The following is a 25,090-nucleotide window of genomic DNA, read 5'->3' on the forward strand; positions in this document are numbered from 1 at the left end:
TCTGGACAGGCTCCCCGGGCTGGATGCTCCCCAAGCTCTGTCTGTAGGTCCCACCAGGCTGGAGCTGTGCTTGCTCAGTCTTCCTGACTTTGAGCAGAGCCCAGGACTGCCTTTGGCTCGAGGCTCCCAAGTGCCTTCAAAAGACACGCTCTCCTAATTGCTCAGACCTGCTCTCTGCTGCTTAGGCCTGCGTTCAGGCCGGATCTCAGGGAAGATCCTCGTGCTTTCACAAAACTCAAATATTTGCACTGTTCTTCTTCGGACCGAGATGGAAATTTTCACTCTGAACTTTTGACACTGCACAAAACATACTGAGTCCAAAACAAAGAAACATCTTTATGTCCTTGCGTGATTTCCTTCTTGCGTTAGGAACACAACTTTTAGAGGGGGGTACGGTCCCTCTTTGCAGCCTGTTTCTTGCTGCCAGCCAACTCCCCTTCACCTTTGCCATTACGCAGTAAGGAGGGTTTATTCTTTGGCCCAAAGCCTATGCCTTTGTTCATCTCTCTCCTGCTTTTTGCATCATCTGTCTTCTTGACCCACCCTATCTTCACGGATTTAAAAACAGTGTTTAATACTGTGCTCCCTTCGGATTGCCCCAGGAGGGTGGTTCTGCCTTCTCAGGCAATCCTTTGCAAACTTGCTGCCCAGCTCAGCACATTCTTGAAGTGTTAGCAACATCTTTGCTTGTTCTGTAGTTTCTCTGGAACAGAAGGTGTCAGAGGACAGTGTCCTCATCAGATTTATTTGGTATGTGAAATGGAGGGCAAAGAGTGAGGACATGAGGGCACAGCACAGTTTTGACACTGCCTGTCCTAGGCTTGGTGGCAGCCAGGATCGCTGTTCTTCCCTGTAGCATCTGTCCTGTGTGTCCCTTCCTGACTCACCAGCCCACCATGGCAGCTGCTCCCCAGCTCTGCACCCCAGTGATCGTGTTCTGCTCAGGCATGGGAGCAGCACTTGAGCTGTCTGGCTGTGTAGAGCACTGCAGACCTTGGGATGGGCCAAGCTCCAGCATCTTACTGGATGTGTGGGGCATTCTGGCAGTGTACAGAGTGACTCAGAAGGAAAAAAAGTGGCAGCAGGTAAGTCAGTGCTGGTTGCTCAGCAGAGACTTATGCACTTACAACCACACCTCAGATTTGTCATTTAAGAGCTACTGCCAACACATTCTGCACCCAAATGATGCTGGCTGTGGTGGGAGCCCCTGAGCTCCAACCTGATTTCCCTGTCTGTACGTCCTCCTCTTGCTGCCTGCCCAGTCACAGCCCCAGAGATTTTCACCTGTCCCACCCACTCACACGCAGAGGATTTTCAAACGAGGACAAGTGGAACAAACCTGTGAACAGAGCCCACGCTCAGCTGTCTGCAAGGGGCTGGTGCTTATGGGGGTCCTCAGTGGAAATATTCCCTTGAGAGAGTCAATTCCTTTCAGGACTGTAAATTAAATGTTACCATGCAATGTCCTGTGAGGGGGTGTGTTTGTCTTTGTGGTAGTTTTGCATAATATACGAGTAATTCCTTGTTTTGTTGAATTTTAACAATGTGTTGTGTCTATTCACAAATGTGAGGTTAACTGTTTGTTCTTTCTGTGGACAAAAAGAAGGCATTTGACTGGAGATCACTTTTTAGTGCACATGCCTCAGCTACACACACAGTTGTGAATCAGTTACAGTCTGCATTGGGAAATATATTGTGAATATAATTGGCTTGGTGGAATGAAACATTTACAATGAATAATAGAAAGATACTAAAGAGTTTATATTAAAAAAATTATTAAAAGCAGGAAAGGACATGACCTTCTTATGTCAGTGGTGGTTTTTGTTATTATAGGAATGAGAGGCTTCATTCCTGGAAGTGCTAGACTGTTTTTTGTTGGCTAAATGTGTCCTTCATAGTAGTCTGTTTGTCATCCCAACTTTTTCGTGAAAATGGAATTCAGATTTCTAGCCAAAAACATAATATTCTTTACTTTGCATTGAGGTTATGTAACAGATGGTGAGCTAAAATGTGCTCGGTGTTTCAAAATGATTTGATGACTCATAAAACTGAAAAACACTTTTTCCTCAGATCAGGTTTTGATTCTATCTAGGGATGAGTAAAACTATTAAATTAGAGAAAACTCCATCTGAAATATTAAGCAAGTATTTGAATCATGAAAATCTGTTGGGATTTTTATTAATTCATTTGCCCGTGGCTTGTCTTGTAGTAGGAAGTACTTGAGATCTCACGGGAGAAAAATCTGTAATTCTTGAAATGTTTAAGGAATAGCTATAATTTAGTCAACATTGAAACTGCAAACAAAACCTTCAAGTTCTCTGAGAGTTCAACTGTTATGTTTTAACTGGAACCAACATAAAGTATTTCTCTTTAAAACTGCTGTTTTCTCATATATTTGGAATCAGTGGGAGCCAGATGCCTTTGGAAATACTTTAGAGGGTCTGTTGGGAAATTGAGTGTCTAGTTCATTGTGTCTGTTCATTTGGTGTCTGTCCCTAAAACTCGTGTGATGGACAAACTTCAAAGGTGCGTGTCCGATAGTGGAAGTTTCACACCATGGACATTCCCGGTTCCTGCTGATACAATCCACTGTTTTCTTGGACGTTCTAGTAGGTGCCCTTAGCTACTTCTGCACCTCTGTTGGAAGTAGGATAATGTCACTGACATTAATTAGGTCTCAGCAATGCACATTTGGTCCAAACACTCCCGGGCCATTGCTCAGCCTGACCCCTTTTAAGAAGCAAGGCTGGTCACAATACTCTGCTTGGAACACATGACATTTTCTTGGGTTAGGAGGGAAAAAGAACCGTGTTTGTGGTCTTAGCACACATTAATGTATTTGTGAGATTTGAGTAAATCTCAGTACCCACAGAACTTCTGAATCAAAGGGGCAGCAGACAGTTCTCTGATGGGGCGCTCAGGGGATTGGCAAAGGAGATGGCCACCAGCCAGCTTTTGAGTTCAGGTTAAGGATTTTCATTCAGAACAAACTCTATTTATCCAGGCCTAAGAGAAAAACTCCATTATTGTACCTTACTACTCAGCTGTGGATATATTTCTAAGTTAACATACACATTACTATAGAAGAAAGCAGGAAACGCAGAACACTTGTATCTTACAAGTACACAAAAGTATATTATGTATACAAAGAATATACAATTTCGAAAGGGCTCTTAGGCCTGCTTGTGATGTTTACATAGAGACTTAGGGTTGCCATTCTAGGTGTATTGGCAATATTTGCCTGAAAAAGAAATGTCAATCGTTGGATTTTCTTCTTCTTTTTCTTTTCTTTTTTTTTTTTTTTAAGTTATATTTTCACTCTGTCTATCTAGTAGCACAAAGCTTGTTTTTCTACAAGTTGCTCTGTTCTCAAAGACGATAGGTAGATGTTAGAGTTCCAGCTTTTCTTCCTGGTATTCCATGTGTGGCTCTATTTGCATTCTCTCAGCTCATGTTTTCTCAGATGCAGAAAATTATGTAATTAGTTGTGGGGTCTCATACCATCGTTTCAGAGATGTTTCCCATTTAAATTAAAGGCCTGTTCTTCTACCCAATCAGTAATTGTCTAGATCTTTTAAGATCTCCTTCAGCTTGATTTAATTGTTAAACATTAATTTAGTGGGAAAAAGGCTTCAAAGGGGAAAAAAAGAACTGCTGGAGGGGCAAAATATTAATAGGTGCTTAAAAGCAAAACAGTAATTCTTCCCTTTCTAAGCTTGCAGCCCTTCAGGCCTAGTGGAAAAGAAACAATTGACTGTATTACAGGATTATATAGGTTTCATTGACTTAAAATGAACTGAAAGCAGCTGTAGGGAGATTTACCTCAAGTCTTTATTATTAGCCATATGAGGCAGAAAGAAAAACAATGTTTTGTTTGAGGCAGAAAGTACAATTTTCAATGGTGGTTTAGAAAAGGTTAGATAAAGAGAGCATTGCTTTTCAATAGGGAAAAGGTGAATAGAAAAATTCTGTTTTGCCAGCATTATATATCATATGAAAGATTTCAGCTAGCAGAAAAAGAGCCTATCTTGTACTTGTAGGGTCTTTGTTTTGTTTCATTTCTGGTGGATAATCTTGGAGTTTAGTACATTTGATATCTCTTTTACTTACTAATGACTGTAATGCTTCACTCCTTTGAATACTTCTACCATGCAAATGGAGATAAAGAACAAAAAATGTTGTTTTTTTACAAAGAAAAATCCTTCTAAAATACACTGGTACAGGTTTTTCTCTAAGTTTTCTGCCCTTGGTTGTTAAAAATTCTAATTAAGAAAGAACTGAAGGGTTTTTAGAAAAAAAGTTGAGAATGTAAAGTCAGAATCTATTCTAAAGATCCAGAATATTTCCTTACTGTGAAATGTTAAAAATATTTAGGACTGTTTTACCTACCATAGACTTTTTTTTTAAAACATACCTATCATTAAAATGCATTTAACAATAGTTGTTTTATAAACTGTCTATACTCAATTATTTTTGTAATTCAGGATGTTGCTTTAATTCCAGTGATGTGCTGAGAATGGGAACTGCTCACTCTCAGATGAAAGTACAACATTGTGCCACGGTGTTGGGGGATAGGGAATCTGTAACCATACACAACATGCATAAAAACTGATGCCTGATATTTCAGAAAATATAAAACTTTCCGTTGTATTAGGATTTCTGATACAAGTTTCTTATTTCTTATAGCTTACCTTTGTCTAAGGTCACATGTATTTTGTTAGGTGGTGGTACTGAGTAGGTTCTGAAATACATAATAGACTTTTTCTTCCTTCGTGTTGTTCAAGTGAAATGCTTTTATATAAATGTATCCTCAGCAGTATTCCTTATGATGCAGGATGGATGGAATTTTGTGATCCTGAACATTATATTAGCTGTATATTTGGCATTGCAGCAGCAACATTGCAGCAGAGCCAAATGTGATTTAGAGATACAAATTATAAGTAAGTACAAAAAAATTGTATGGACATTGAAGAAAAGCTGGAATTAAAATCTTGCCGATATTCCAAATATTTTCTTAACCTACAGACCAGCTGCTCTTTAGTCTGGTTTTGATTGGATCAAAAATGAAGCATTCTGGTATGAGGCTGGACAACTCTGTGCAGCTATGGGTGGTTATGCACCCACTTACCCTTAAAGTTCCTTCTTCAAAGGAGAGTCTACAAAGAAAGATGTGGCTGATTCTGTCTGAGCAATGTGGCTTTGAAGTGCATATTGTTGCATTCTGGTACTATGTGTATGCAGAGGTGGAGTTTTCCCATGTTTAAGAGTTGTCTTACACTCTCACATTCAATTAATATTTTTATGCCATGTTTAATGCTACTCTTTTCAGTAGGGCAATATCTTTTTGAGGTATTATAAATAGTTACTTTTAGAACCTGCAGCACTATCATCTTAATTGTCTGTTTTGAGTTTGATATATTTATGGAAGAGACGCTCTCAACTCTAACATTCACGGAGCCAACATGCCATTGAACTACCATTTTTTTTCTCTTCAATTCATAGAATCATAGAATGGTTTGGGTCAGAAGGGACCTTAAAGTTCATCTCATTCCAGCCCCCCTGTCATGGGCAGGGACACCTTCCACTAGACCAGATTGCTCAAAGCCCCATCCAGCCTGGCCTTGAACCACTTCCAGAGATGGTGTGTCTTTCTAATTCTTTTACAAATCCTTCCCTAGTTACCTTTCTACAGCTGCAGAGCAGCTATTGCAAACCATGACTTCAAACTGGTAGACCTCATTTTTGGATCTTAAATTAGAGAAAGGCTGAATACTTTGTGAAAGTAAAATATTTTACTTTTTTTTTTTTTTTTTAAATTTGTCATCCATTCATGCTTTTAAAAGGTAAGCCATGGTTCCTAATCAGCTTAAATTCAGGTAACACCATACATATTTCTCAACCTAAAGAAACTGAAAATGGTGTAGCAGTACAGAAGAAAGCATAGCATTTACATTCTGCTTTGATCTGTAAGTTGTAAGGGACTTCTCTAGGTTTAGTAGCTGCTTTTTTGGCTTTTACAATTGAGAAAATCTTGATACAGAGAGATTAAGCAACTTGCCCAAGGTCTCAAAAGGAACCACTGACACAATCAGAGCTGAGCACTGAACTCCTGTCTTGTTCACAGCAGGATCACAAGCTGGGAAGGTACACTTGTTCTGGCCTTCAGAGGAGTTTCTTCCTGGAATGTCTCTTGTTTGCTTCTTCCTTATCTCCCACAATTTCCAGTAGGTTCCTCCTCCCTTATGCTATTAGCAGACACTCCTTATTATCAGTGTTGCCTTCTAATAAGAAGTCCAAGTACCTGCACTGTGTGTGCACAGGAAGTGGATGCTTTCATTCAGGTTGATGTGTTTCATGCTCAAAAGTATTCACTTCTAATTGAAACCTCCAAAAGATAAGAGTTCAACGAGGGAATCTGATGTATTTGCTGTAGACGTGTTGTCAGACCGACTAAATACCATCCCATACACTGGTGGGGGTGGGAAGAGGAGAGTGGATACAAGTGACCTGAAACACACCTGAACTGTTTGCACAACGACCTCCATAATTACTGGATATGTGCATGCATTTACAGTGCTGTAATTGCATGTCTGATGTACTTTTAGTTACGTATTCATCTGTTAATCTGCTGAACAGAAATATTGAACAAAATAAACCATTCCTAATGAGCAATTTTATTTGACGTGCATACTCGCAAAAAGAAAACCAACCTGTATTTATTGTGAGTTTGGGTTAGTGTTCCTGAAAAAGTGGATGCTGTTTGTAGGACAGGAGTAACCTCCCTTCTGGGATGTGACTTCCAATTATTTGTGTATAGGATGAACAGAACGTTCTGCTTCCTTGGGCAATGTTCTCTGTTCAGAATTGTGAGGGACACGTTCATTGTGTTGTTAGTGATCAACAGGAGTTATGAATTATTGAAAGTTAGCACACCTTCCAGGCATTTCAGGGCAGTAACCTGTAACAAGAAGAGGCACATTTCCCTAAATGAATACATTTTCATTCAGCGGGTTATTCACTTAGCCAGCATTAAATGTAATCCTGTTTGAATCTCATGGCCACCTCCTACTCTTTTCCTGTCAGTCTTCATCTCCTGCAAAATCATGAATTCAGCCTTCAAAAGAATAGTAGTTTGGCTAATTCACTGTGCAGTTTTCTGTAAGAAATACAAGAGGGATTCTGTAGAATTAATGCAAAATAGCTCAAGGTCAATAGCTCCTAATATTTACATCATAATTAAAGTATTCTCTTTTTCATTTTCTTTCCTCTCCTCCTTTTTTTGCTTTTCTTCTTTCCTTTATTTATTTTTCCTTCTCCTTCTTTTTTCTTTATTTCCTCTTTCTTTTTTTCCCTCCTTTTTCTTTTCTTTTTCAGATGGAAAGGTGTTTGTCTCAGTAATATAGCATCATCACCTCTTTTTATGCTGATTTCATTTTCAGACAAGGCAGATGACACTGCTGGCCATTGCGATTTGCTGCACACCAGCTTTGCAGAATATAATGGAGTGGGACAGTATTCTTTTTGATGTGGTTAATCTCTGTTGTACTTGTGCCTCTCCTGAAAACTGCACTGTGTCAGAGAGTCTTTTGTAGCCAATGGTGACAGGAAAATCAACAGAGAGAGGTTGCTCCATTAACCTCTGAAGTAATGAAGTTGCATTTCAGGCAGTCAACACTCACGCTACCAATTTATTATCATTTAAGAGGAAGTGAAACTACTTCAGGCCACTCTGGTGTCCACATTTTGATAAATACACAGAGTGCTAATGTTGTAATGCTAACAATCAGCCTCGAAGGGACCTCTAATGGCATAGGATGCTGTGGCTTTGTGTCTTCTTGCTCTTGCAGAATGATCAGCCTTCACAGAATCAACACCAAGGAAACAGGCTAAGCCTATTTATTCCCATACCGAATATGCAGGTGTAGTTTTGCTGGTAGTGCCAGCTGTATCTGTCCACATATGAAATGCTGAAAGTAGATAGGTCATTTGATAACAAATTTGTGTAAACTTTCAAGGGAACTGACTTTAGATCTCCAGATTTGCTTTCGTTTAATTCAGGTTTCCCAATGGATACACATTGTTAAGGGGATTACTTTCCATCTTAGGAACGGACATAACCAAAATCTTGGGAACACGGTTAAACCTTCAATTTGTTAAAATCTTGCAGGATTGTCTGACCTTATAAGATTTTCAGGACCAGTAGTGAAATCCTGTGAGAACAGCTTTCTGAGGAAGCAATAACACTAGTCTCCCCCGCCTCAGCAGTAAAACAGGCTTGTAAAAGAAAACATTGCAAAGCTGGCATGACCATACCCCCATTCTTCCCGAGTTCTGCTCCTAGGCATGGTCTTTGGCACATATTTTTTCCTGCTAAGGGTAGTGTAATTTACATGTCTGGCTTTCCATAAGTAGTGAAAACACTTTTTATATATAAAAAATCCAGGTGGTTTCATAGCCATATCATACATTCCTTTTCTCCCAGGGTGACATAAGTAGTTATTTATCCACAGTATTTCAGAGACACAGAATCAAGGTGGTCAGTTAAGTGCAGCATGTTTCTGCTGGTGCCTTGCTGAATTTCTGATGTATTTTTGTTTGTGCTGTGGGCCCAGTTTTGGTCTCTGAGTGTTTGCTTCCTGGGACTATTTGACATAGCTCCACTGAGATAAATTGAAAGACTCTGTCTTCTGTGGGCTTTAGATGGATCCTTTTAGTGTCTTTTGTCTGGGAAGAGAAAGCACTCAGTAAACCAGGGGGAATGTTACCTGCATTGTATAAAAGAATATTGTTTATGAACAGAACACTCAGCCATGGCCTCGTGCCCACCGTGCACGATGACTGTTTTCTTGCCTCTCCTGTCAATAGCCTGAACTATCTTCTCTCCCTCTGAACTGTAACTCTTCTTGCGAGGAAGCACGTTCTCTGGCCTGCTTCCTTTGTCTTGCCATTTCCTTGCTTGGCCTTTCCTTGAGCAGTGGTTGCCGGACTATGTGTCCAGTGGCCGCTGGTGTGGAGCTCTGCCAGGGTGGGGCCAGTGGCTGTGGCCAGTGTAGTGTGTCCCCACCAGCCCCATCCCCAGCAGAGTGTCCCCAGGGCTGTGTCAGTGCTGCAGGGCTTGGAACAGTGATCTGTGCTCGGCTGTTTGCCAGAATGAGGACCACAAGCATCTCCCACATGTGCCACAAAACTGCACCGAGCAATGCAGACTGCGAAGCTTCATGAATTTTCTCCCACTCCCTCTCTCCCCACCCCCATGACACAGTTTTCTCTTTACTGAGACAACAGGTGTCTCAAAACTCTCCCTTTTGTCTTTAGGCAGACAGGTTTGGGAAGGGCCCCCTGCCAGGTTAGAGCACAAGGTCTCTTTTGAGCACTCGACTTGACACACAGGGGTTGGTTTTTCAGCTGCTTGGGGCTGGAAGGGGATGGGAGCTCTGCCCCAGCTGCCACAGGGATGGACCTGGAGGGACACACACACTGCTGCCAGGGAGCGTGGCAAGGGTTATGGAGCTCCACAGCATTCCAGGAAAATGTTTTGAATATTGTGGGAACAGGCCATGGAACCTCTGCCACCTGCGCAGCCGGTGCCGGCTGCAGAACACTCAAGCTGCCCGAGGTCTTCAGTTCCTGCAAGGGCATGTGGCAGAGGAATGGGAAAAGCTGTCAAGAATTCCATAGCAATGCTGAAGCCAGAGAAACACGGGCAACCCTCTGTGGGTTAGTACTGTTCCAATGCTCTCTGCCCTCTCAACCCCTTCCTTACTTGTTATTCCCAGCATTCCTAAAGCAAACGAAAGGCACAGTGTGTGTGGACAGAGAAGAGAGATGGAGTCTGTGTTGTTTGGTATTGCAGAAAGATGTTCTTGGCACCGTTATCAGATTTTCAGGTGGTGAAGATGTTTTCATTTAACACAGAATTAGTTTATATTTTGTACGCGTTTTCAAAAAGGTGAGATAAGATTAGGCAATTCTGAATTATAATTTGTAAATCTACAATTTGTTATTAGTTTGTGTTCGAATTCTTTTTTTTGTGATTTAAATACACAGCTCACTGATCTTAGCTTCTTCCCTTCTATGTTTAGCCAAAGTGAGCTGCTGAAGAATGTGAAATATATTATTTTATTGGCACTGACTCACAACTGAGTCAGTGAACTTTTTTGCACTTAAAACTAAAATTGGATTCTAGCTTTCAAAAATTTATGACAATTGCTCCTTCTTGTGGCTTGAATGTTGACATATAATTAATTTAGGATTTCTTCTTGAGATTTCCTGTCTAGGTTTGTACCTGTCACAAAAATATCCTTGCAAGTTTATCTAACAGCTGGAACACCATGAGAGTCGATTGAAATTTAGCAGAGATTTACTGGGGCCAACAGGAAGTGCTCAGAGCAGGATGGCATAAATATGCAGAAAGAGCTCTTTTATTTCAGCTGTTTTAAAGGGTCCCAGCACAGGCTGATAGTGGCGTAATCCTGAAAAATGCTGACACTGTGTCAGCCAGCAACACCAGCACAGCAAAGGATTCCACAAGCATGGATTGGCACTTTGTTGAATTATGCACAGAATGGAGCTATGTCTGTTGCCTTCCCTCCATCCCAGCTGCCCTGCAGGTTTTAGCTCATTCTTCTGAGAAACCAGATATATTTACTGGAAATTTCCCATGAAATGGTTTTGCAATCTATTTTGTTCCTCTGCAGGATTGAAGGAATTCTGGAAATCCAAAATCTAGGTTGCAGTGATTTGAGGGATTGAGCAGATGAAATTTCCTTTAGATAAATGTAAAATGAAGCACATGGGAGGCAAGCAACCCCAAAACTCCATACTTAATTTTTGGATGTAAATTAGCTATTGCTCTTCAGGATGGAGATTTTGGAATTATTGTGCATAGTTCTCCAAAAATTTAGCTTTATTTGCAGCAGTGGTAAAAACAGGAAACAATATAATAAATACTTGGAAAAAAAAATAGCTATTTAAACACAAAGCCATTTTTAACCCCTGTACCTGTTCAAGGCTTGCCCACATCTTTGTTATTACATGCATTTCTGATAAGCCACTGAGAAAGAACAGAGAGGCTAAAAAAAAAAAAAAAAAGGAGATTTTAAATTGTTTCTACATAAAGAGAAGCTTCAGTTTGGAAAAGAGGTAGAAATATGAGAATTCTCTAAAATCATAAATAGTCTGAAGGGTGTGAAGATGAAATGAGTGGTAAATTTTCCTGCAATAATGGACTCAGAGTGAAATGAGCTGGCAGTGGTTCTATATATAATAAGAGCAATACTGACTGAAATATCATGTAATTGTTGCCCACACTTGCCATGCCAACTGCAGGGACCACAAGGATAAATGAAACTGGAACGGTGCTAAATGGTTTGTGGATGGTGTTGGTCTACTGAGGATTATTAAATGCAATGTTCTGGATTTAGCAGGAACCCAGAGCTCTCAGGGGCACCTGCATTGCCTGAAGGGGGAATTCCCTATTTCCTTCTGCATAGGGACAGGGGAAAGTGTGAGTTGTTCTTGATCCACACTTTGAAATTTGGAAGACAGATCAATTATAATTGGAACAAGCTCCATTTTCTATGAGCCTACAAAACATTTTGTGATCATTATCACAACAGTGCCTAATGGTGGAATGAAAAATTAGATTTCGTTTAATGAAATTAAAGATTCCAAAACATTCTATTGGCAAAAAAATCTGCAAAGGACATGGGTGATCCTCCTCTTTCAACTCTTCTACATCCTGTGTTCATGATTGTCTGGAATGGGAGATTGAGAGGAGAAAGAAAATGATCACAGAGACATAGGTGTTCTCTAACCAAAAAAAGTACTACTCAGTGTAAATTGTGATTAGTGAGAAACTGTGGTGATTATTTTTGTTCAGAAATTTCCTAGACTTGTATTGCTAAACAGTTTAGTTGTGATGCATCAAGCTCTTTTATAATAGCATTGAGTAGAAAACCTTGCTGTTGTAGTGTTATATGATTTTATAGTAGAGTTCATATTTTTAGTTCTTTATGTTTACCTGTCATTTGACACTTGCATGGAAGGTCTGAGTATCTCCTTTGGAAATCTTGCCTCTAATCTAAGCCTCTGATCTCTCCAACTCTTACACACAGGCTGCTTTTGAGTTTCAAAGTGATTATAAACATGGTGTTTGAAGATTGGGGGAGCAATGTTTTGCTCAAACACTGGCTTATTGCTGTTTTATTGTTTCCCTTTATGCAATAGTCATTATCATTGGTATGCTGATACCTGTGGGTCTTCAATATGCATGGCATATTATATGTGTGCCCTTAGTTAAATGAAAGCCTGTAAGATCCCTTTCAGGATAAACTCTTAAGCCTTCTCTTAGTATTAGGTGCACTTTTAAGTCTCGTTTAGAGTAAAAATTAAAGAATTAAAACATATGCTTATATACTTACCAGAACTGGTCCCTAAGTCTTCCCTATCGTGCACTGAGAAATGCGTGGGCAGAGCCATAATTGTGGAGAAGCTCATAATATTGGGGCCTAAATTATAAAAATTATTGCATAACTAGACCACACAAGTTAGATTTCAAAATGCTGCGTGTTACTTGGATGGGTATTTAAAAAATAAGTAGCTGTGGAGCGTGTATGGTCATGTTCACAGTGCCACACACAGTCATTGTAATGCTTTAGCAGTTCAAAGGGTTTTAAGGAGATCCAGCATTGGTCTTCAAATAGACCAAACCTGCTAATACTGGTTCATATCAAACCAGGTAAAATAAAAAATATAGTTAGGATCATTTGAAAGGGAAGAAGATGAAAGTATATCTCATGTACTGTAAAACAGGTTTTTTGTATACTACAGAACTCTGACTATCCTTTGGCATATTGGGGTTTTTTTATATTATTATTACTACAATAACCATACCTCATAATATCCTCCACAGCACAATCAGTATTTAAATATAACTGATAGGATAAATTTAAAGAGTACAGGGCTATTAACTAGCAGAACAAACTAATGAAATGGCATGTTAATGGTTTGTCTAAATTGTGAATTATAGGTGGAAACATGCAGCTGTTGGTACAGATATTCAGATCCACAGAGCAAGACTGAAGCTCTTTAGTTTATTTTCAGCTGTAGAAGATCTGAGGTGATTGGGAAAGCAGGCACAAGCCATTAGATGCATCTTTATTAAATTCCATGTTTGGTTAAGTAAAAATAATCCCAGCAAACTTTTGCTAACTTACTGGAGTTATCTGCCCTAAGGACATTATGCTATGTCCAGCACTTCTAAGAAGTCTTGTCCTTTCTAGCCAAGAATCCACCCTTTTCCTTAGGGGAGAAATAGGCACACACACATCAAGTACCTCAAACCTGCACTCAGCCCTTGCCACCTCTCTTCTGCCTGACTCCATCCAGCCTTTGGGCACATCAAAAGAAGGAGTACAGCCCTTGTGTGCCTCCTCGTTGGCTGGAATGCTTTTGGATTAAACTTCCTCACCACAACCACCAAATTTATTAGTATTTACTCTGGTACAACATCTAGTAACCAATATGCTTCTAACAACAGTGTGGTAGCAGCCACAGTAACTAGAGTTATCCAAGCACAACAGCCAGCCAATTTTAGCTATTAAATATTGACTGACTCTGGTAGGATGCATGAGGTAAAACACAAATCATCCTTGCTACAACCAGTCAAATATGTGTGAGATCTTAAGAATTTCCTTCTAGTCCCAAACTATCAGCAAATCTCAAAAGATGGCAGAAAAAAAAATAACTCCTACAAATTCTAGAAATTTCCCTCATGCAGAGAAAAGCCACAGCTATGACCTTGCTTGGCTCAGGCAAACTCCTAAGAACAGAAAAGAAATGCTCCTTCACCACTGGTGGCCAAAGAAAGAATCTGCTTTGCCCTTTTGTCCCTCCAAAAGGAGTGGCCAGTCATTTCTGTGGATCAGCAAGTTGAAACTTCTGCCTGAGCAAAAACCCCTGAAAAACACAGGGGAGGGCACCAGGGAAAAAGAACAAAAGATTGCCAACCTCTTCCCTCCTTCAGCTGTGACCTGTCTTTATCATTCTCTGCACATTTAACCTCTTACATAAGCTTTAGCTCATCCGGGGATGAGGGCAGAGCCAACACGTAACAGGCTCAAGAGAGAGACAAATGTTTCAGATACACAAGTGTTCAGCCAACTCATTATTTGCTCCGTATCTACAGACTGGTAACTCCTGGCAGTGATGAATCTGCAGGGATTTACAAAACGTGGGACCACAATGCAGTTTTGAAAGGCAAACAGAGCTTTCAGAGCTGAGGGATCACAAGCATCCCATCGATGTGCAATAGAAACCTTGTACTGTTCCCTGAAAAAGTGTGGTCCTTAGGGAAATGGGTGGGTGTATTCTGCATATTAGAATTTAGAACTTAAATCTACCCCTCAGTTATATCTGTAATATCTCCTTTCATTAATTTAATTAATCTCTCTTTTCCATTTATCAATCCAGTTTTTAAATTCTGAATTAAATATATGTTTTATCTTTAAGAAATGAAAAAAATTAGAACACTGGGGAGTGTTGATTTAAATAAGTGGATGCTTATAAGTGAAACCTATCCCAGCAAAGATATTAGTGGGTTCATTTCTTCTCATTTCATTTTGCAGTGAATTTCTAGCAAAAAAGATTTTTCTCTCTGGTGAAAATTTTCTCTTCTAAGAGAAAACAGCATCTTGAGGTTTCCTTTCTTTTTATTTTTTTTTAATTAAACAAAACATGCAGCAAGTGGCAATTAAATGTCAGTTAACAAAATGCAAAAATACGCCCACCCTCCCTCTGCTAAAAATAAATAGTTTGAAAAGTAATTTCACATCCCTGACAATGACGACTGTGTTTATGACATATTTCTGGTGCCATATTCCACTCTCCTATCGCTGCCAGCTTGCGTCCAGTATTTAGAAATAAAACAGAAACACATTGAACTTGCTGAACTAGATGTTGCCACACTGCAGCTCTAATGGGCTTAGTGACCACAACCTACAGGGGCCAGAATGTGTCAACAGCAAAAGGGCCAACCTCAATCACTGTCTGTGCTTTTACAAAGTTGTTACATGTTTAATTCTTTGCAGCTTAGTTCTCCCGCTGTTTTGGCTGCTCCAAACCAGGGCTCATATATTGCAGCAGCCTTCTCTGCCTCGTATAATGCCACGAAGGTCCCAGCAGGAGACCTTTCAGTGGAGCAGACAAGCCACAGGCGAGGGCAAACAGGGCATCACAACTTCCTAATAAGATGACTTATTAGACTGGGGGCTTGACACAGCTTTTATTTAACCACTTCTTTCCCCAGCCAGCGGGAACACGAGCTGTCTGTGCGCTGGCAGCGCAGCGAGCGGGGCGTGGGTTCGCAGCCAGCGCTGCCGCCTGCGCTCATCCCCGTCTCCAGGGGTCCGATGCCAGCTTTATCACCACGCCGATGCGGTGATTTCGCCCTCAGTGCCAGGTTTGCAGGGACACGGGTTTCTGCGGGCTGTCCCCCGCGGCGGGGCCGGCAGTGCGCGGGTTAAGCGCGGCCGTGCCGGCGGTTTCCTGCCCGCACTTGCCGTGTCCCGAGGCGGTGCCGCCGCCGGGAGCCGGGAGAGCCGCGCCGGGCCAGGTGGCGGGCAGGCAACACCGTGTTATTAAGCAGCAGAGATCGCAAAAACCTTGATCTTCAAAAAAAAAGAAATAGGCCCCTAATTAGTCCCGGGCACGAGAATAAATGGCATTCCGCATCAGCCAGGGTGGAAAAGGCACCTTCCAATTTCATCCAGTGTTGTCTGTTATTGACAGCTTTCCGGATCGCATTGGGAACGTTGTTGTTTGAGCCACTTTACTCAATTCTTCTTCTTTCCTTGTCACTTCAGTTCCATTTAAATAACAAAAAAAAGAAGTTGCCATGGTCTCACGTGCTGCATCCTAAGGAAGTCATAAATGTCTTGACAAAGAACCCCGTGCCCTGTGCTGCTGAGTCACGGCAGCCTCCTTGAGCGGACTGAGGGTCTCCTGGAATCTACAGTAATTCTTCCATCATCTTCAATCCGCTCCAGCTCAGCCCATGGCAGACTGCTGCACTGAAACCATCCTTAACATTCCCTGTAACCCTCTTTGTAATTCAGCGTCAAAGTGACAGATTGAAGGATATGTGCTGAGTTTTCTCATATTTCTGAAGAGCTTTGATTTGGACTAGACTTGTTTTATGAAAAGAAAAAGGTTATAAGAAAAAAAATAGCTGTCTTTCAACTCATATAGCACTTGTCTAATTTTGATTTATAAACATTCCCAGTAGAGAATGCATCCTTGTCCAAATAGTCTCAAGGTTCATAAACTTCATCTAATTTTATGATATAATTGTACAGTAGTTTTCAAGGACTCTTACTCTCTAGAGGGCTTGAATCCATATGATTTTATTCATCCCAATGGTATCTGCTTTTATCCCTAACTAAGATTAACAATTCTGGCATTATAGCAATATGGAAAGTTCATCACATTCGTGCAGTGATTCTACCACCAGCTGCAGATCCTTCTGAAGTTTACTGTGTAGTGAATTTAAAACATAAATAGCAACAAATGGGATAAATAATTTCTTTGCCAGAAATGGAGCAAAGTTAATTTTGTCTTTATAAATAACTTTTTATGCTGATGGGTTTTTGAGAACCTTTCAATATTTAATTAAATCACAGAGTTTCTGGATCTTTCTTTTGAATATGTTTTACTCATGTATTTACCATTTTTAAGCTTTTTAGTAAGTAACTATAAATTATTGAAAAAACGAAAAGAAAAATGGGTTTACTTTTAAAATGTAGCTGAGACGATATTTTCTAGCATCTAAGAAATAAACCTCACAATTGCCTATTAAAAATTAAGAGTTATCATTACCAGGGATATTTCACATTATTATAAAAGAGAGATTTGTTATTAGGATTTTGTAAACTAGGTTTGAACTCCTTATTTTCTGAAAGGACCAGTGCATTAAGAGTAGAGCAGGACACCTTTTGCCTGGGTGTACCTGGATGTTGTCAGACAGTTGCAGATCTCCCAGGTAACATTTCCTTAAGTGGAGTTTTTAAGAATGACTAAAATTTGTTCTTCTCCAAGCAGGGTGTTTACTTTCTGTGTCCAGTGTTCTCCAGATAATGTGCAGTGCTGCACTCACCTTTCAAATCAAGAAACTTCCTCGAGCATTACTTTAACCTGTGGGCTTTATTGATTTGAGATGTAAAAAACTGCACGCCAAAACTTTGGTTATTATAAGTAGTTCTAAACAAGAAAGACTAACATCAGTTTTGACAACAAACAAAACCAGTTTTTGTTCTATCGGTTATGTTTAAAAGATTCCAATTTCAAACCAAACACAACTTGTGGTTATTCTGTCAGATATTTATATAGCCACTGGGGCGCCATAGTTATGCACCGCATACATCATTGTATTTTTAAAATGTACTTAATGAACATTTTTTCTTTTCTGGTAACTACTTCATTGCCTTAAATGAATGCATTCCAATAGAATTTGTAACAAATGAGCACTTTGTGTTTGCATTAATGCCAAACACGTTTAACAAATTTTTAACAAGGAACACTGGCAAAAAGCCAAACTCCTAGAGGGACACTGAAGGAATGCTATAAATTTAAACTAGATTTTACCTTTTCACTCAGCTCAACAAGTGTCTTAGGTGTCTTTGGCATCTCAGCATTGGAAGTTTTGTACATAGGTTGGATACAACTTTATGTCTTAATTGTTTCTCTTCTTGGCCCTCCTCACGGGAGGTTTTCCTATCGATGTAACAGGCTTTAACAGGTTACTGTATTCTTTAGAAAGTGAGAGGTGGGTTTTCATTCTTTCCACAAGAGTTCAGCCAGGAGGAAGTAGCAAAAATGGTATTTATTGTTGGGGCTGTAATGACAGAGAGGTTCAAATAGCACATATTATGCCATTGTCATATCCTGTGTTAAGGGAACTCCGCAGTGGCAAGCACTCCAGCAGATCTGTGCTACCCAGTATTGTTTCTTGTGCTGAGTTGCAAATATCTGGGCTGTGATCGTGTCTGCGACTGCACTTCAGGGGCAGGGAAAAGCAGCCCACAGTGCTCCCACTGGTCCAAGCTCTGGGCTCACACAGAAGCCACAAGCAGATTTTTGGCCGAATCAAACTTCTGGGGGGTTTTTCAGTTGTTAAGTTATGCCCACATGGTACATGTCAATACAGACCTTGGGAATCACCTAGTCTGTAATACATGTTCGTATTAAAAGTGTTATAAGTAGCTCCACAAACCACATGCTTGCTCTTTACTTGTAACTTAATATATTAATTTAATTTTTACTATGTTATTTCAGTTTTAATCAAATGCAGGAACTGAAAAATAATAATACTTAGCACTCATCCAAGACTCTTAAGGCACATTACAAACATTAAGCCTTGCAAATTCCTGTGAGGAGCCTGATGTTATGCCTGCTGTAGCAAAGAGAAAGTTAGGCACAGAAAAATAATATGATTTTTGCTTAGTCACAGAATAAGCTGGTGGCAGGGACAGAATTTAGAGTGGTATGTGCCAAGGCTTTGTTTTAGTTAATGGAGTCATTCTTTTCATGGTTTTGCACAGATAAAGGTAAAAATGGAGAATACATTTTTTTTCCTTCATGCCATTTAGATTTTGTTGTTGCAAGAGGCACAGGCGAGTCCCAGGAGGTCACTTGAGAAAGACCTTATGAGTTATAGCCTTATTTTTTAAATACTACTTTTCAGTCTAGTTACTTGTTTCCAGAAAATGAAATAATTTCCCATCATTTGTTGGTACTCTGATTGCAGTAATGATGAATGAGTCTGGAGAAGGAAACTGAGGAATTCATCCTGACAGCTTTTTAAAAGATGTCACATTACAGTACAGATGCCTTGTCTTGGATTAAGGAGCAGAAATAACCCTAATAGGTTTTCATTAATGATATCCTTCTCTACTAACATTTGGTCAGATACCAATTCCCTGTAATAAAGTGGCTATTCCCTCTCTTTCTGACTCACTAATTACCATATCAGTTGTTGGCCTTTTATGTAGGTACCATGTGTAACAGGTTAGGAGAGGGCAATTTAAGCCTATGTGAATGGGTATCTGTTTTTGTATCTGGGTGCTTGTTGCAAACATTTGGAAAGCATATGGTGCATAATGGACATTAACCCAGATGTCAAAAATAGCCTGCATTTTACTACTGTTATTAAACAGTTTCCCCTTTAACCCCTTTGTGTTTACCCACTCTCTCCAGCTTGTTTCTGCAAATCACTGCTGAGAGGAAAGGATTGGAAGTAAAAAGTACTAATCAGGCAGGTGTCTTTATCCAAAGGAAAAACAATCTGAACAAATATTTGTGGGCTACTACACTTTTATATCTTCACATCCTTCTGCTGTTTTCATTGACTGGTATCTAATGGACTGACAGAGGTGCCAAACTCATAAGACATTAATTTCAGCTGGAGCACTGCTGAATTCAGGCCCAATGTATGTTACCAAACTTTATTTCTGTTTTAGAGGTTCAGTGACTTGTCCCAAGTACAGCATTGAAGAAACAAATATAAATTTAATTTACTCAACCTCAGTTGGTATTTGACAGCAATATCCTTTTATATATTTATTTGGCTTACTTGAGAAATACTTTGCATTTCCTACCTGTGGTGAACAAGTTTTTGTTACACTTCCAATACATGTATGGTTTCCTGATGAATGGGTGGGTTGATTAAGTGGGTGAGGTTTATTTGGGGCATTTCATTCTATAGCAAAATCCAAATGAAAATCTGGGGAGCAACCTGGAGGGAGGGTGCACTTTGTGTTTTTTGCTCTTCCTCAGATTGGACAATTTGTTCTGGGTTCTTATTTTTCCAAGCATAAAAGAGTGTTAATTGCAAAGGAACTTCAGCTTGTAAAATAGCAACTATATTGAAGATTTGCTGTGGTTACGTTTTAGTGAGCCTGTTTTAAAAATCTAGGCATTATTGTGCTACAGTTTGTGGAATGTCCTCTCCTTGTTAATTTACACGTGCTCTTCCTCTGCCTGCGTATCTCTTTGAATGATGATTAGGAAATTCTCGGCACCCAAAAGAATGGGAGCTATGCACAGTTCACAAAACGTAATGCATGCTCTGACTTACAGTTTTCATAAAAAGTTTGCAAAGATTTTATGTGCCAGAACTAGTAACATGATCTACTTTAGGAACTCCCTGGCTTTCCAGCTCTGCAGAAGTCATTTTTTAGACCATTCAAGGGCCAGATCCAAAACTTGTTAAAGTCAGTGGGAACCTTTCCACATTTCAGTGGGCTTTGGATTAGTCCCTAAGTGTTTTAACCAGAAGAATTGTACCAACCCCTCACTGAAAAAGCAGAACTATTCACCTAAGTTTGTATGATATAAACTGTTACATGTACTTTCGTGCATATATATGAACTTGAAAATAAGGATTTAAAATAATTTTTGAGTTTATTCTGTAAGCAGTGTTTCACTTTACTCACAGAATAATTTTCTCTTACAAATATTAGATTCTAGAATTTAAAGGGGCTTTTTAGTCAACTAGTTCTATTTGGAAAAACATAAGTTTTCAGCTGTATACAAAAGCATAAGCATTGTATGGCAATTTCTTTTCATACAATTGGATGTTTTGGAAACTTCTAAGGTTACATAAATGGAAGGGCAATAACAGAGAATCCCATACATAATGCATTTCAGATTTTCTAGAAACAGTCAGTGGATAAATGAACAACTGCCCTGTAAGGGAATCATTTAATTCCTCCCACTCATCTGATATATAGATAACGTGAATAAGACTAATTCACTGCTCTCTGCTCACAAAGTTGCTTGCAGCTCAACTGGTATAACAATGAAGATCATTCAGGTCTCACTCTGTAGCCGCTCACAACCAGACACAGGTCTGTAGAAGGCAGGAAGGCTCTTCCCACTGACTGACTTGGGCTGACACCCATTACCTCTCACAGTCCTCCAGGTTTTGGCCATGCCAAGCCTGTGATTAGTGGGAGTGTGGCTGAAAAACTCATATCAGACTGTTCTGAATTGTAACTTCTGTAAATCTGAGCTTCTTGTATCCATGAAACCTTTCTCTGCTGTGAGGGAAGTTAAATAAGTACTTAAGAACTTAAAGTGAACTTAAAGTGCTTAAAATATAATGACAAAACGGTGCTTCAGTTTTGGAGAGTTGCTCGAGGTACAGCATATTCCCACCTAACATGGAAATAAATGCATGACTCCTTTGGCTGCCACATAAAAATATTTAGTTTTATTAATAGCATTACTCCTTCAAAGCTACTGTGCCTATAGACAAGATCAAAAAACCCATTGTTTACATACTCACGAGCACAATAGAATTTTACATCTTAGGAATTTAAAATATTTCCCATTTAGGGGGAATCTTGTCATACAAATCAGCAATAAAACTAATTGTGCCCCTATGAACTTAGTAAGTGGGTTCAAATTGAATTTAAATGCATTACTTAATCCTTAGTCCCTAGAAAAGCAATATACCCACTCATGTCAATGAGAATCTTGGTCAGGTGAGAAGTAGAATGTTCTGGATGCTTCAATCATGTTGTTAATTGGAATATTTTGTTCCCTTGTTACAGTTGTCAGAGGAACTAGCGAAAAAGGAAGAAAAAACTGTAGCACTGGAAGGTAACAATGATAATCTATTGCATTGGATCTCCAAACATGACCATGATATCCTGGAGAAGATCACAGATGCAGAAAATGAATGCTAAGGTTGATATCTAATGAAATGCTGCATTAATTGGCATTTTCTCCATTATTTCTTGTAGTCTATTGTGAAATTAGATACTTTGGAAAATAATGAAGGAGACTCAAGCAGAAATTATAAGAGCTTCATTTCTGTTTTTAACGGGTCTTGTGAGTTATTCTGTTTTCACAAAGAAACCATCTGTTCAGAATATGATTGTTTAATGAAGTTCAGTTAAATAGGTTATTTAACTAATTTTTGGTAAATTAATATTGATTTTAATAAGTAATTCAGATTCTCTTAGATGTGGTATCTGCATTTGCTGATTTTACTTAGTCTATTCTAAAGTATCACTTCTATTGCACTAGATTATCAAAGAGGTATTAGTAAAATGCTATATAAGGGTGTTGGCATTAACCTTACCCCCAGTTAGATGTGGGCTTTTCCAAAAAGTAAAAACAAGCCTTTACCCTCCTCTGTTTTCTTATATCTACTGATAAAATAATATCAATTAAAAAACCAAAACCAAACCAAACAAAAAACAAATATTGATAATATAACCGGTATTAAGCTCTGGGCCAGGTTGGAAATGAAATCAATTTTTGGTACTAATAACTGATGAAAAAGATTAGCTTTATGAAAATATGGTGTGTGTCTCTGACAATGCATAGGACATCTAATTTGAACATAAATATATGATTATATACAAGATGTATCTATTCCGGGATGGTAAAAGCTTGAGGCGTATATAAATACATATGTATGTATATATATGGACATGTACACAAGGATGTATCAACCTTTTACCATCCAAATGCATACATGTTTTCAATGATAAAAGCTGGGACTCTTAAAAAACAAACAAACAAAAAACAAAAATAAAGATAAGATTGCTGTGAATACAGTATATGCACTAGGTCTCCTGTAAATGTGGAACTGTTTGTTATTGTTCTCTACATTGAAAAACAGTCTCCAACATGGACCCCAATGAATCTTAGATGTTAAAGAAAATACCAATGAACAAATAGCACTTAAAGGCTGTTTGTGTCAACAAAATGTGTCTAGTAAAATAAATTTAAAGCACATGCAAGGAAAAATAAAAATGTGAAGTCATTACATTCAGTGAGAGACTATTAACTGACAGTCAGATCTCTACAACTTCTCAAGGAGAAGTTCCTTCTGACTCCACGAACATTTTCAGTCAGTCTGGCAAACATGTGCAAAAATGTTTGGCTGTTTTGTTGAGGCATCTTTTTGTCCATGGAAGAAATGCTTCCATGCTGATGGCAGTGGGAAGAGAATATCTGCATTTTTAAAGGACAAACAATAAATTTAAGCATGGGTGGCCTTAATCCTTAGTAGTTTTTCTTTGCTGCTGTAAAAAAAAAAAATAAATCTCAATGGATACTCCTAAAGTCTTGCACTGAATTTAGAAAAATTATTTTTTGAACCTGTGGTGCGATTAACTCCTACATGAGCCATACATAGTAACCCCTTTAAAATTATTATCTAGAGATGATATTTTATTTACTTGTACCATGATTCTTGGTGCAATCAAAGAGCAATTTATTCGAGCAGGAGCCCTGCTGGATGTTACTGTCTTCAGTAAATAGAGTAAAATGTATAGAATTAGCATAGCGTAGATAATCCCAATTTCATTCATGTTTAAAAAGTTTGTCCTTTAACTATCAATGGCATTTTAGATCTTTGTTTTTGAAACAGCAAAGCTTTGAGGAGTATATTTAGCACATATGACAAATGTTGCACTCGGAAACTCAGACAACAAAACTGGTTTCTCATGACAAATTTGTTGTCGCAGTAGGGGACAATCGTCTGTGTCTCTTACAATCAGGTCTTTACCTTAACTCTGCAACCGAATACTTGAAGTAGGATGTAAACTAGGGGGAAAATAGGGTCACAGATACAAAGCTGTATAGTTAGATATTTATATGTACGTGCCAATTTTGTCACAGGTATTATTTTAGGGGCATTTTTGCTCCACTCATGTTGGTAAGAGTATTGATCTAAACTTTTATCAGGGCCTAAAAGTTAGCCCCTTAAAGAGGAAAATTTTGTCTAACATTGCTTTTTTTCCTTTCTTGCTTATTTTTTTTTTCTTTATTTTCATTTCATGTGATACTCTATGATATTTGGAGAAAATCTTTCATATACTAAAATAGAATCTCGGGGTTTACAATAAACACTGTGATGTTGGGAAGTATTTTATTTCAGCAATGTTTGGTAGATTTTTTTTTTCCCCCTCTAAGTGTAATGAAGCAAACCAACTTTTGGTTAGCATTTAAGATAATGATTATTATTTTAATGTGAGATCAGTCTTGTACTGCACATTCTTTCTTTCATCTAAATGTACAGTATGAATTTTGTATTTAATGAATTTTGTGTATCCAGTATGCACGTACCTGCACATTGACTTTCATTTGAAAGTGGGTTTCAATTTACTTTTTAAACAGTGTTTATGAAAAGACCTCAGATGTGTTGACACAAACTATATCCGCAATGTTTTTTTTTGTGTGTGTAGGGTGACGTTTGAATGTGATGTTCTGCAGCAATGGGTCAGTATTCCCTATTTACCTTAGATCCTCATTTGATAGTGCTTCTTGTAATAATTTTTTCAAGTGAGTGGCATGTTCTGGATTGTGATATTGATATATGGTTAAGGACATTGATATGAAACTAAGGAATTCCTAGAAATTACCAGTGGGCATGTATTAGACAGTCATTGTAATTTAATGTCTAGTAGAAGTGTAAAGTACCAAGGTATTTAGAGTTCATAACATTGTTATCATGTGTATGGGAAGTATTTAGTGTTGATCAGCTTGTTTATATTCATCAAATAAACTTTGTTTCTTTCTGAAATCAGTGTTGTGTCATTAAAAGTAGGTTTAATGACTGTAAGAAAATGTGTGAGAGATGTTTTCCACATGGTAAATCTATCACACTCCTTATTTCTCTAATTGCTACCATTCAAAGTAATTTATCTTCCTGTTGTTACTATCACATAAACTGTTTAAGAAAGCATAAAAAGGAGAATGTCTCCTAGGCTCCACTCCCAGAAATGCTTATGAGCAACTTTACTAAAGTGAAGAATCATTTTCTGGATTGGGCTCTTAGAGAGCAATATGCTTTTGAGTGCGTTTCTAAAACATAATATTCTTGTGTGACCCTGCGTAATTGCATAGAAAATTACATTTTGTTTATGTACTTTACTGACCAAAAGCCATAAGGTGTGAAATTCTCTGCACAGTCAGCTCCTTTTTCAGCTGCCTGGTAAGTGGTTCCCCGTTTCCATTATGTTCACTTTTTTTAGAAAAGGAACTTTTGTTGACCAGGAATTTCTTACCTCATAGA

At 38.8% G+C, this 25,090-nt stretch overlaps 1 protein-coding gene across 14 annotated transcripts in view; it reads left to right on the top strand.

Annotated features, from left to right (window-relative positions):
* ERC2 (ELKS/RAB6-interacting/CAST family member 2) overlaps positions 1 to 24,598 on the top strand; it is a 428,559-nt gene extending 403,961 nt beyond the window's left edge. For all 14 annotated transcript variants that reach the window (XR_010433483.1, XR_010433473.1, XR_010433476.1 and 11 more), the window contains one exon: positions 21,612 to 24,598. The gene's annotated coding sequence lies outside the window, so the exon portion shown is untranslated. The remainder of the gene's footprint in view (positions 1 to 21,611) is intronic.
* The last annotated feature ends 492 nt before the right edge of the window (positions 24,599 to 25,090 follow it).

Source organism: Pseudopipra pipra, chromosome 11 (genome assembly GCF_036250125.1).
Source record: "Pseudopipra pipra isolate bDixPip1 chromosome 11, bDixPip1.hap1, whole genome shotgun sequence".
Lineage (NCBI taxonomy): Eukaryota > Metazoa > Chordata > Aves > Passeriformes > Pipridae > Pseudopipra > Pseudopipra pipra.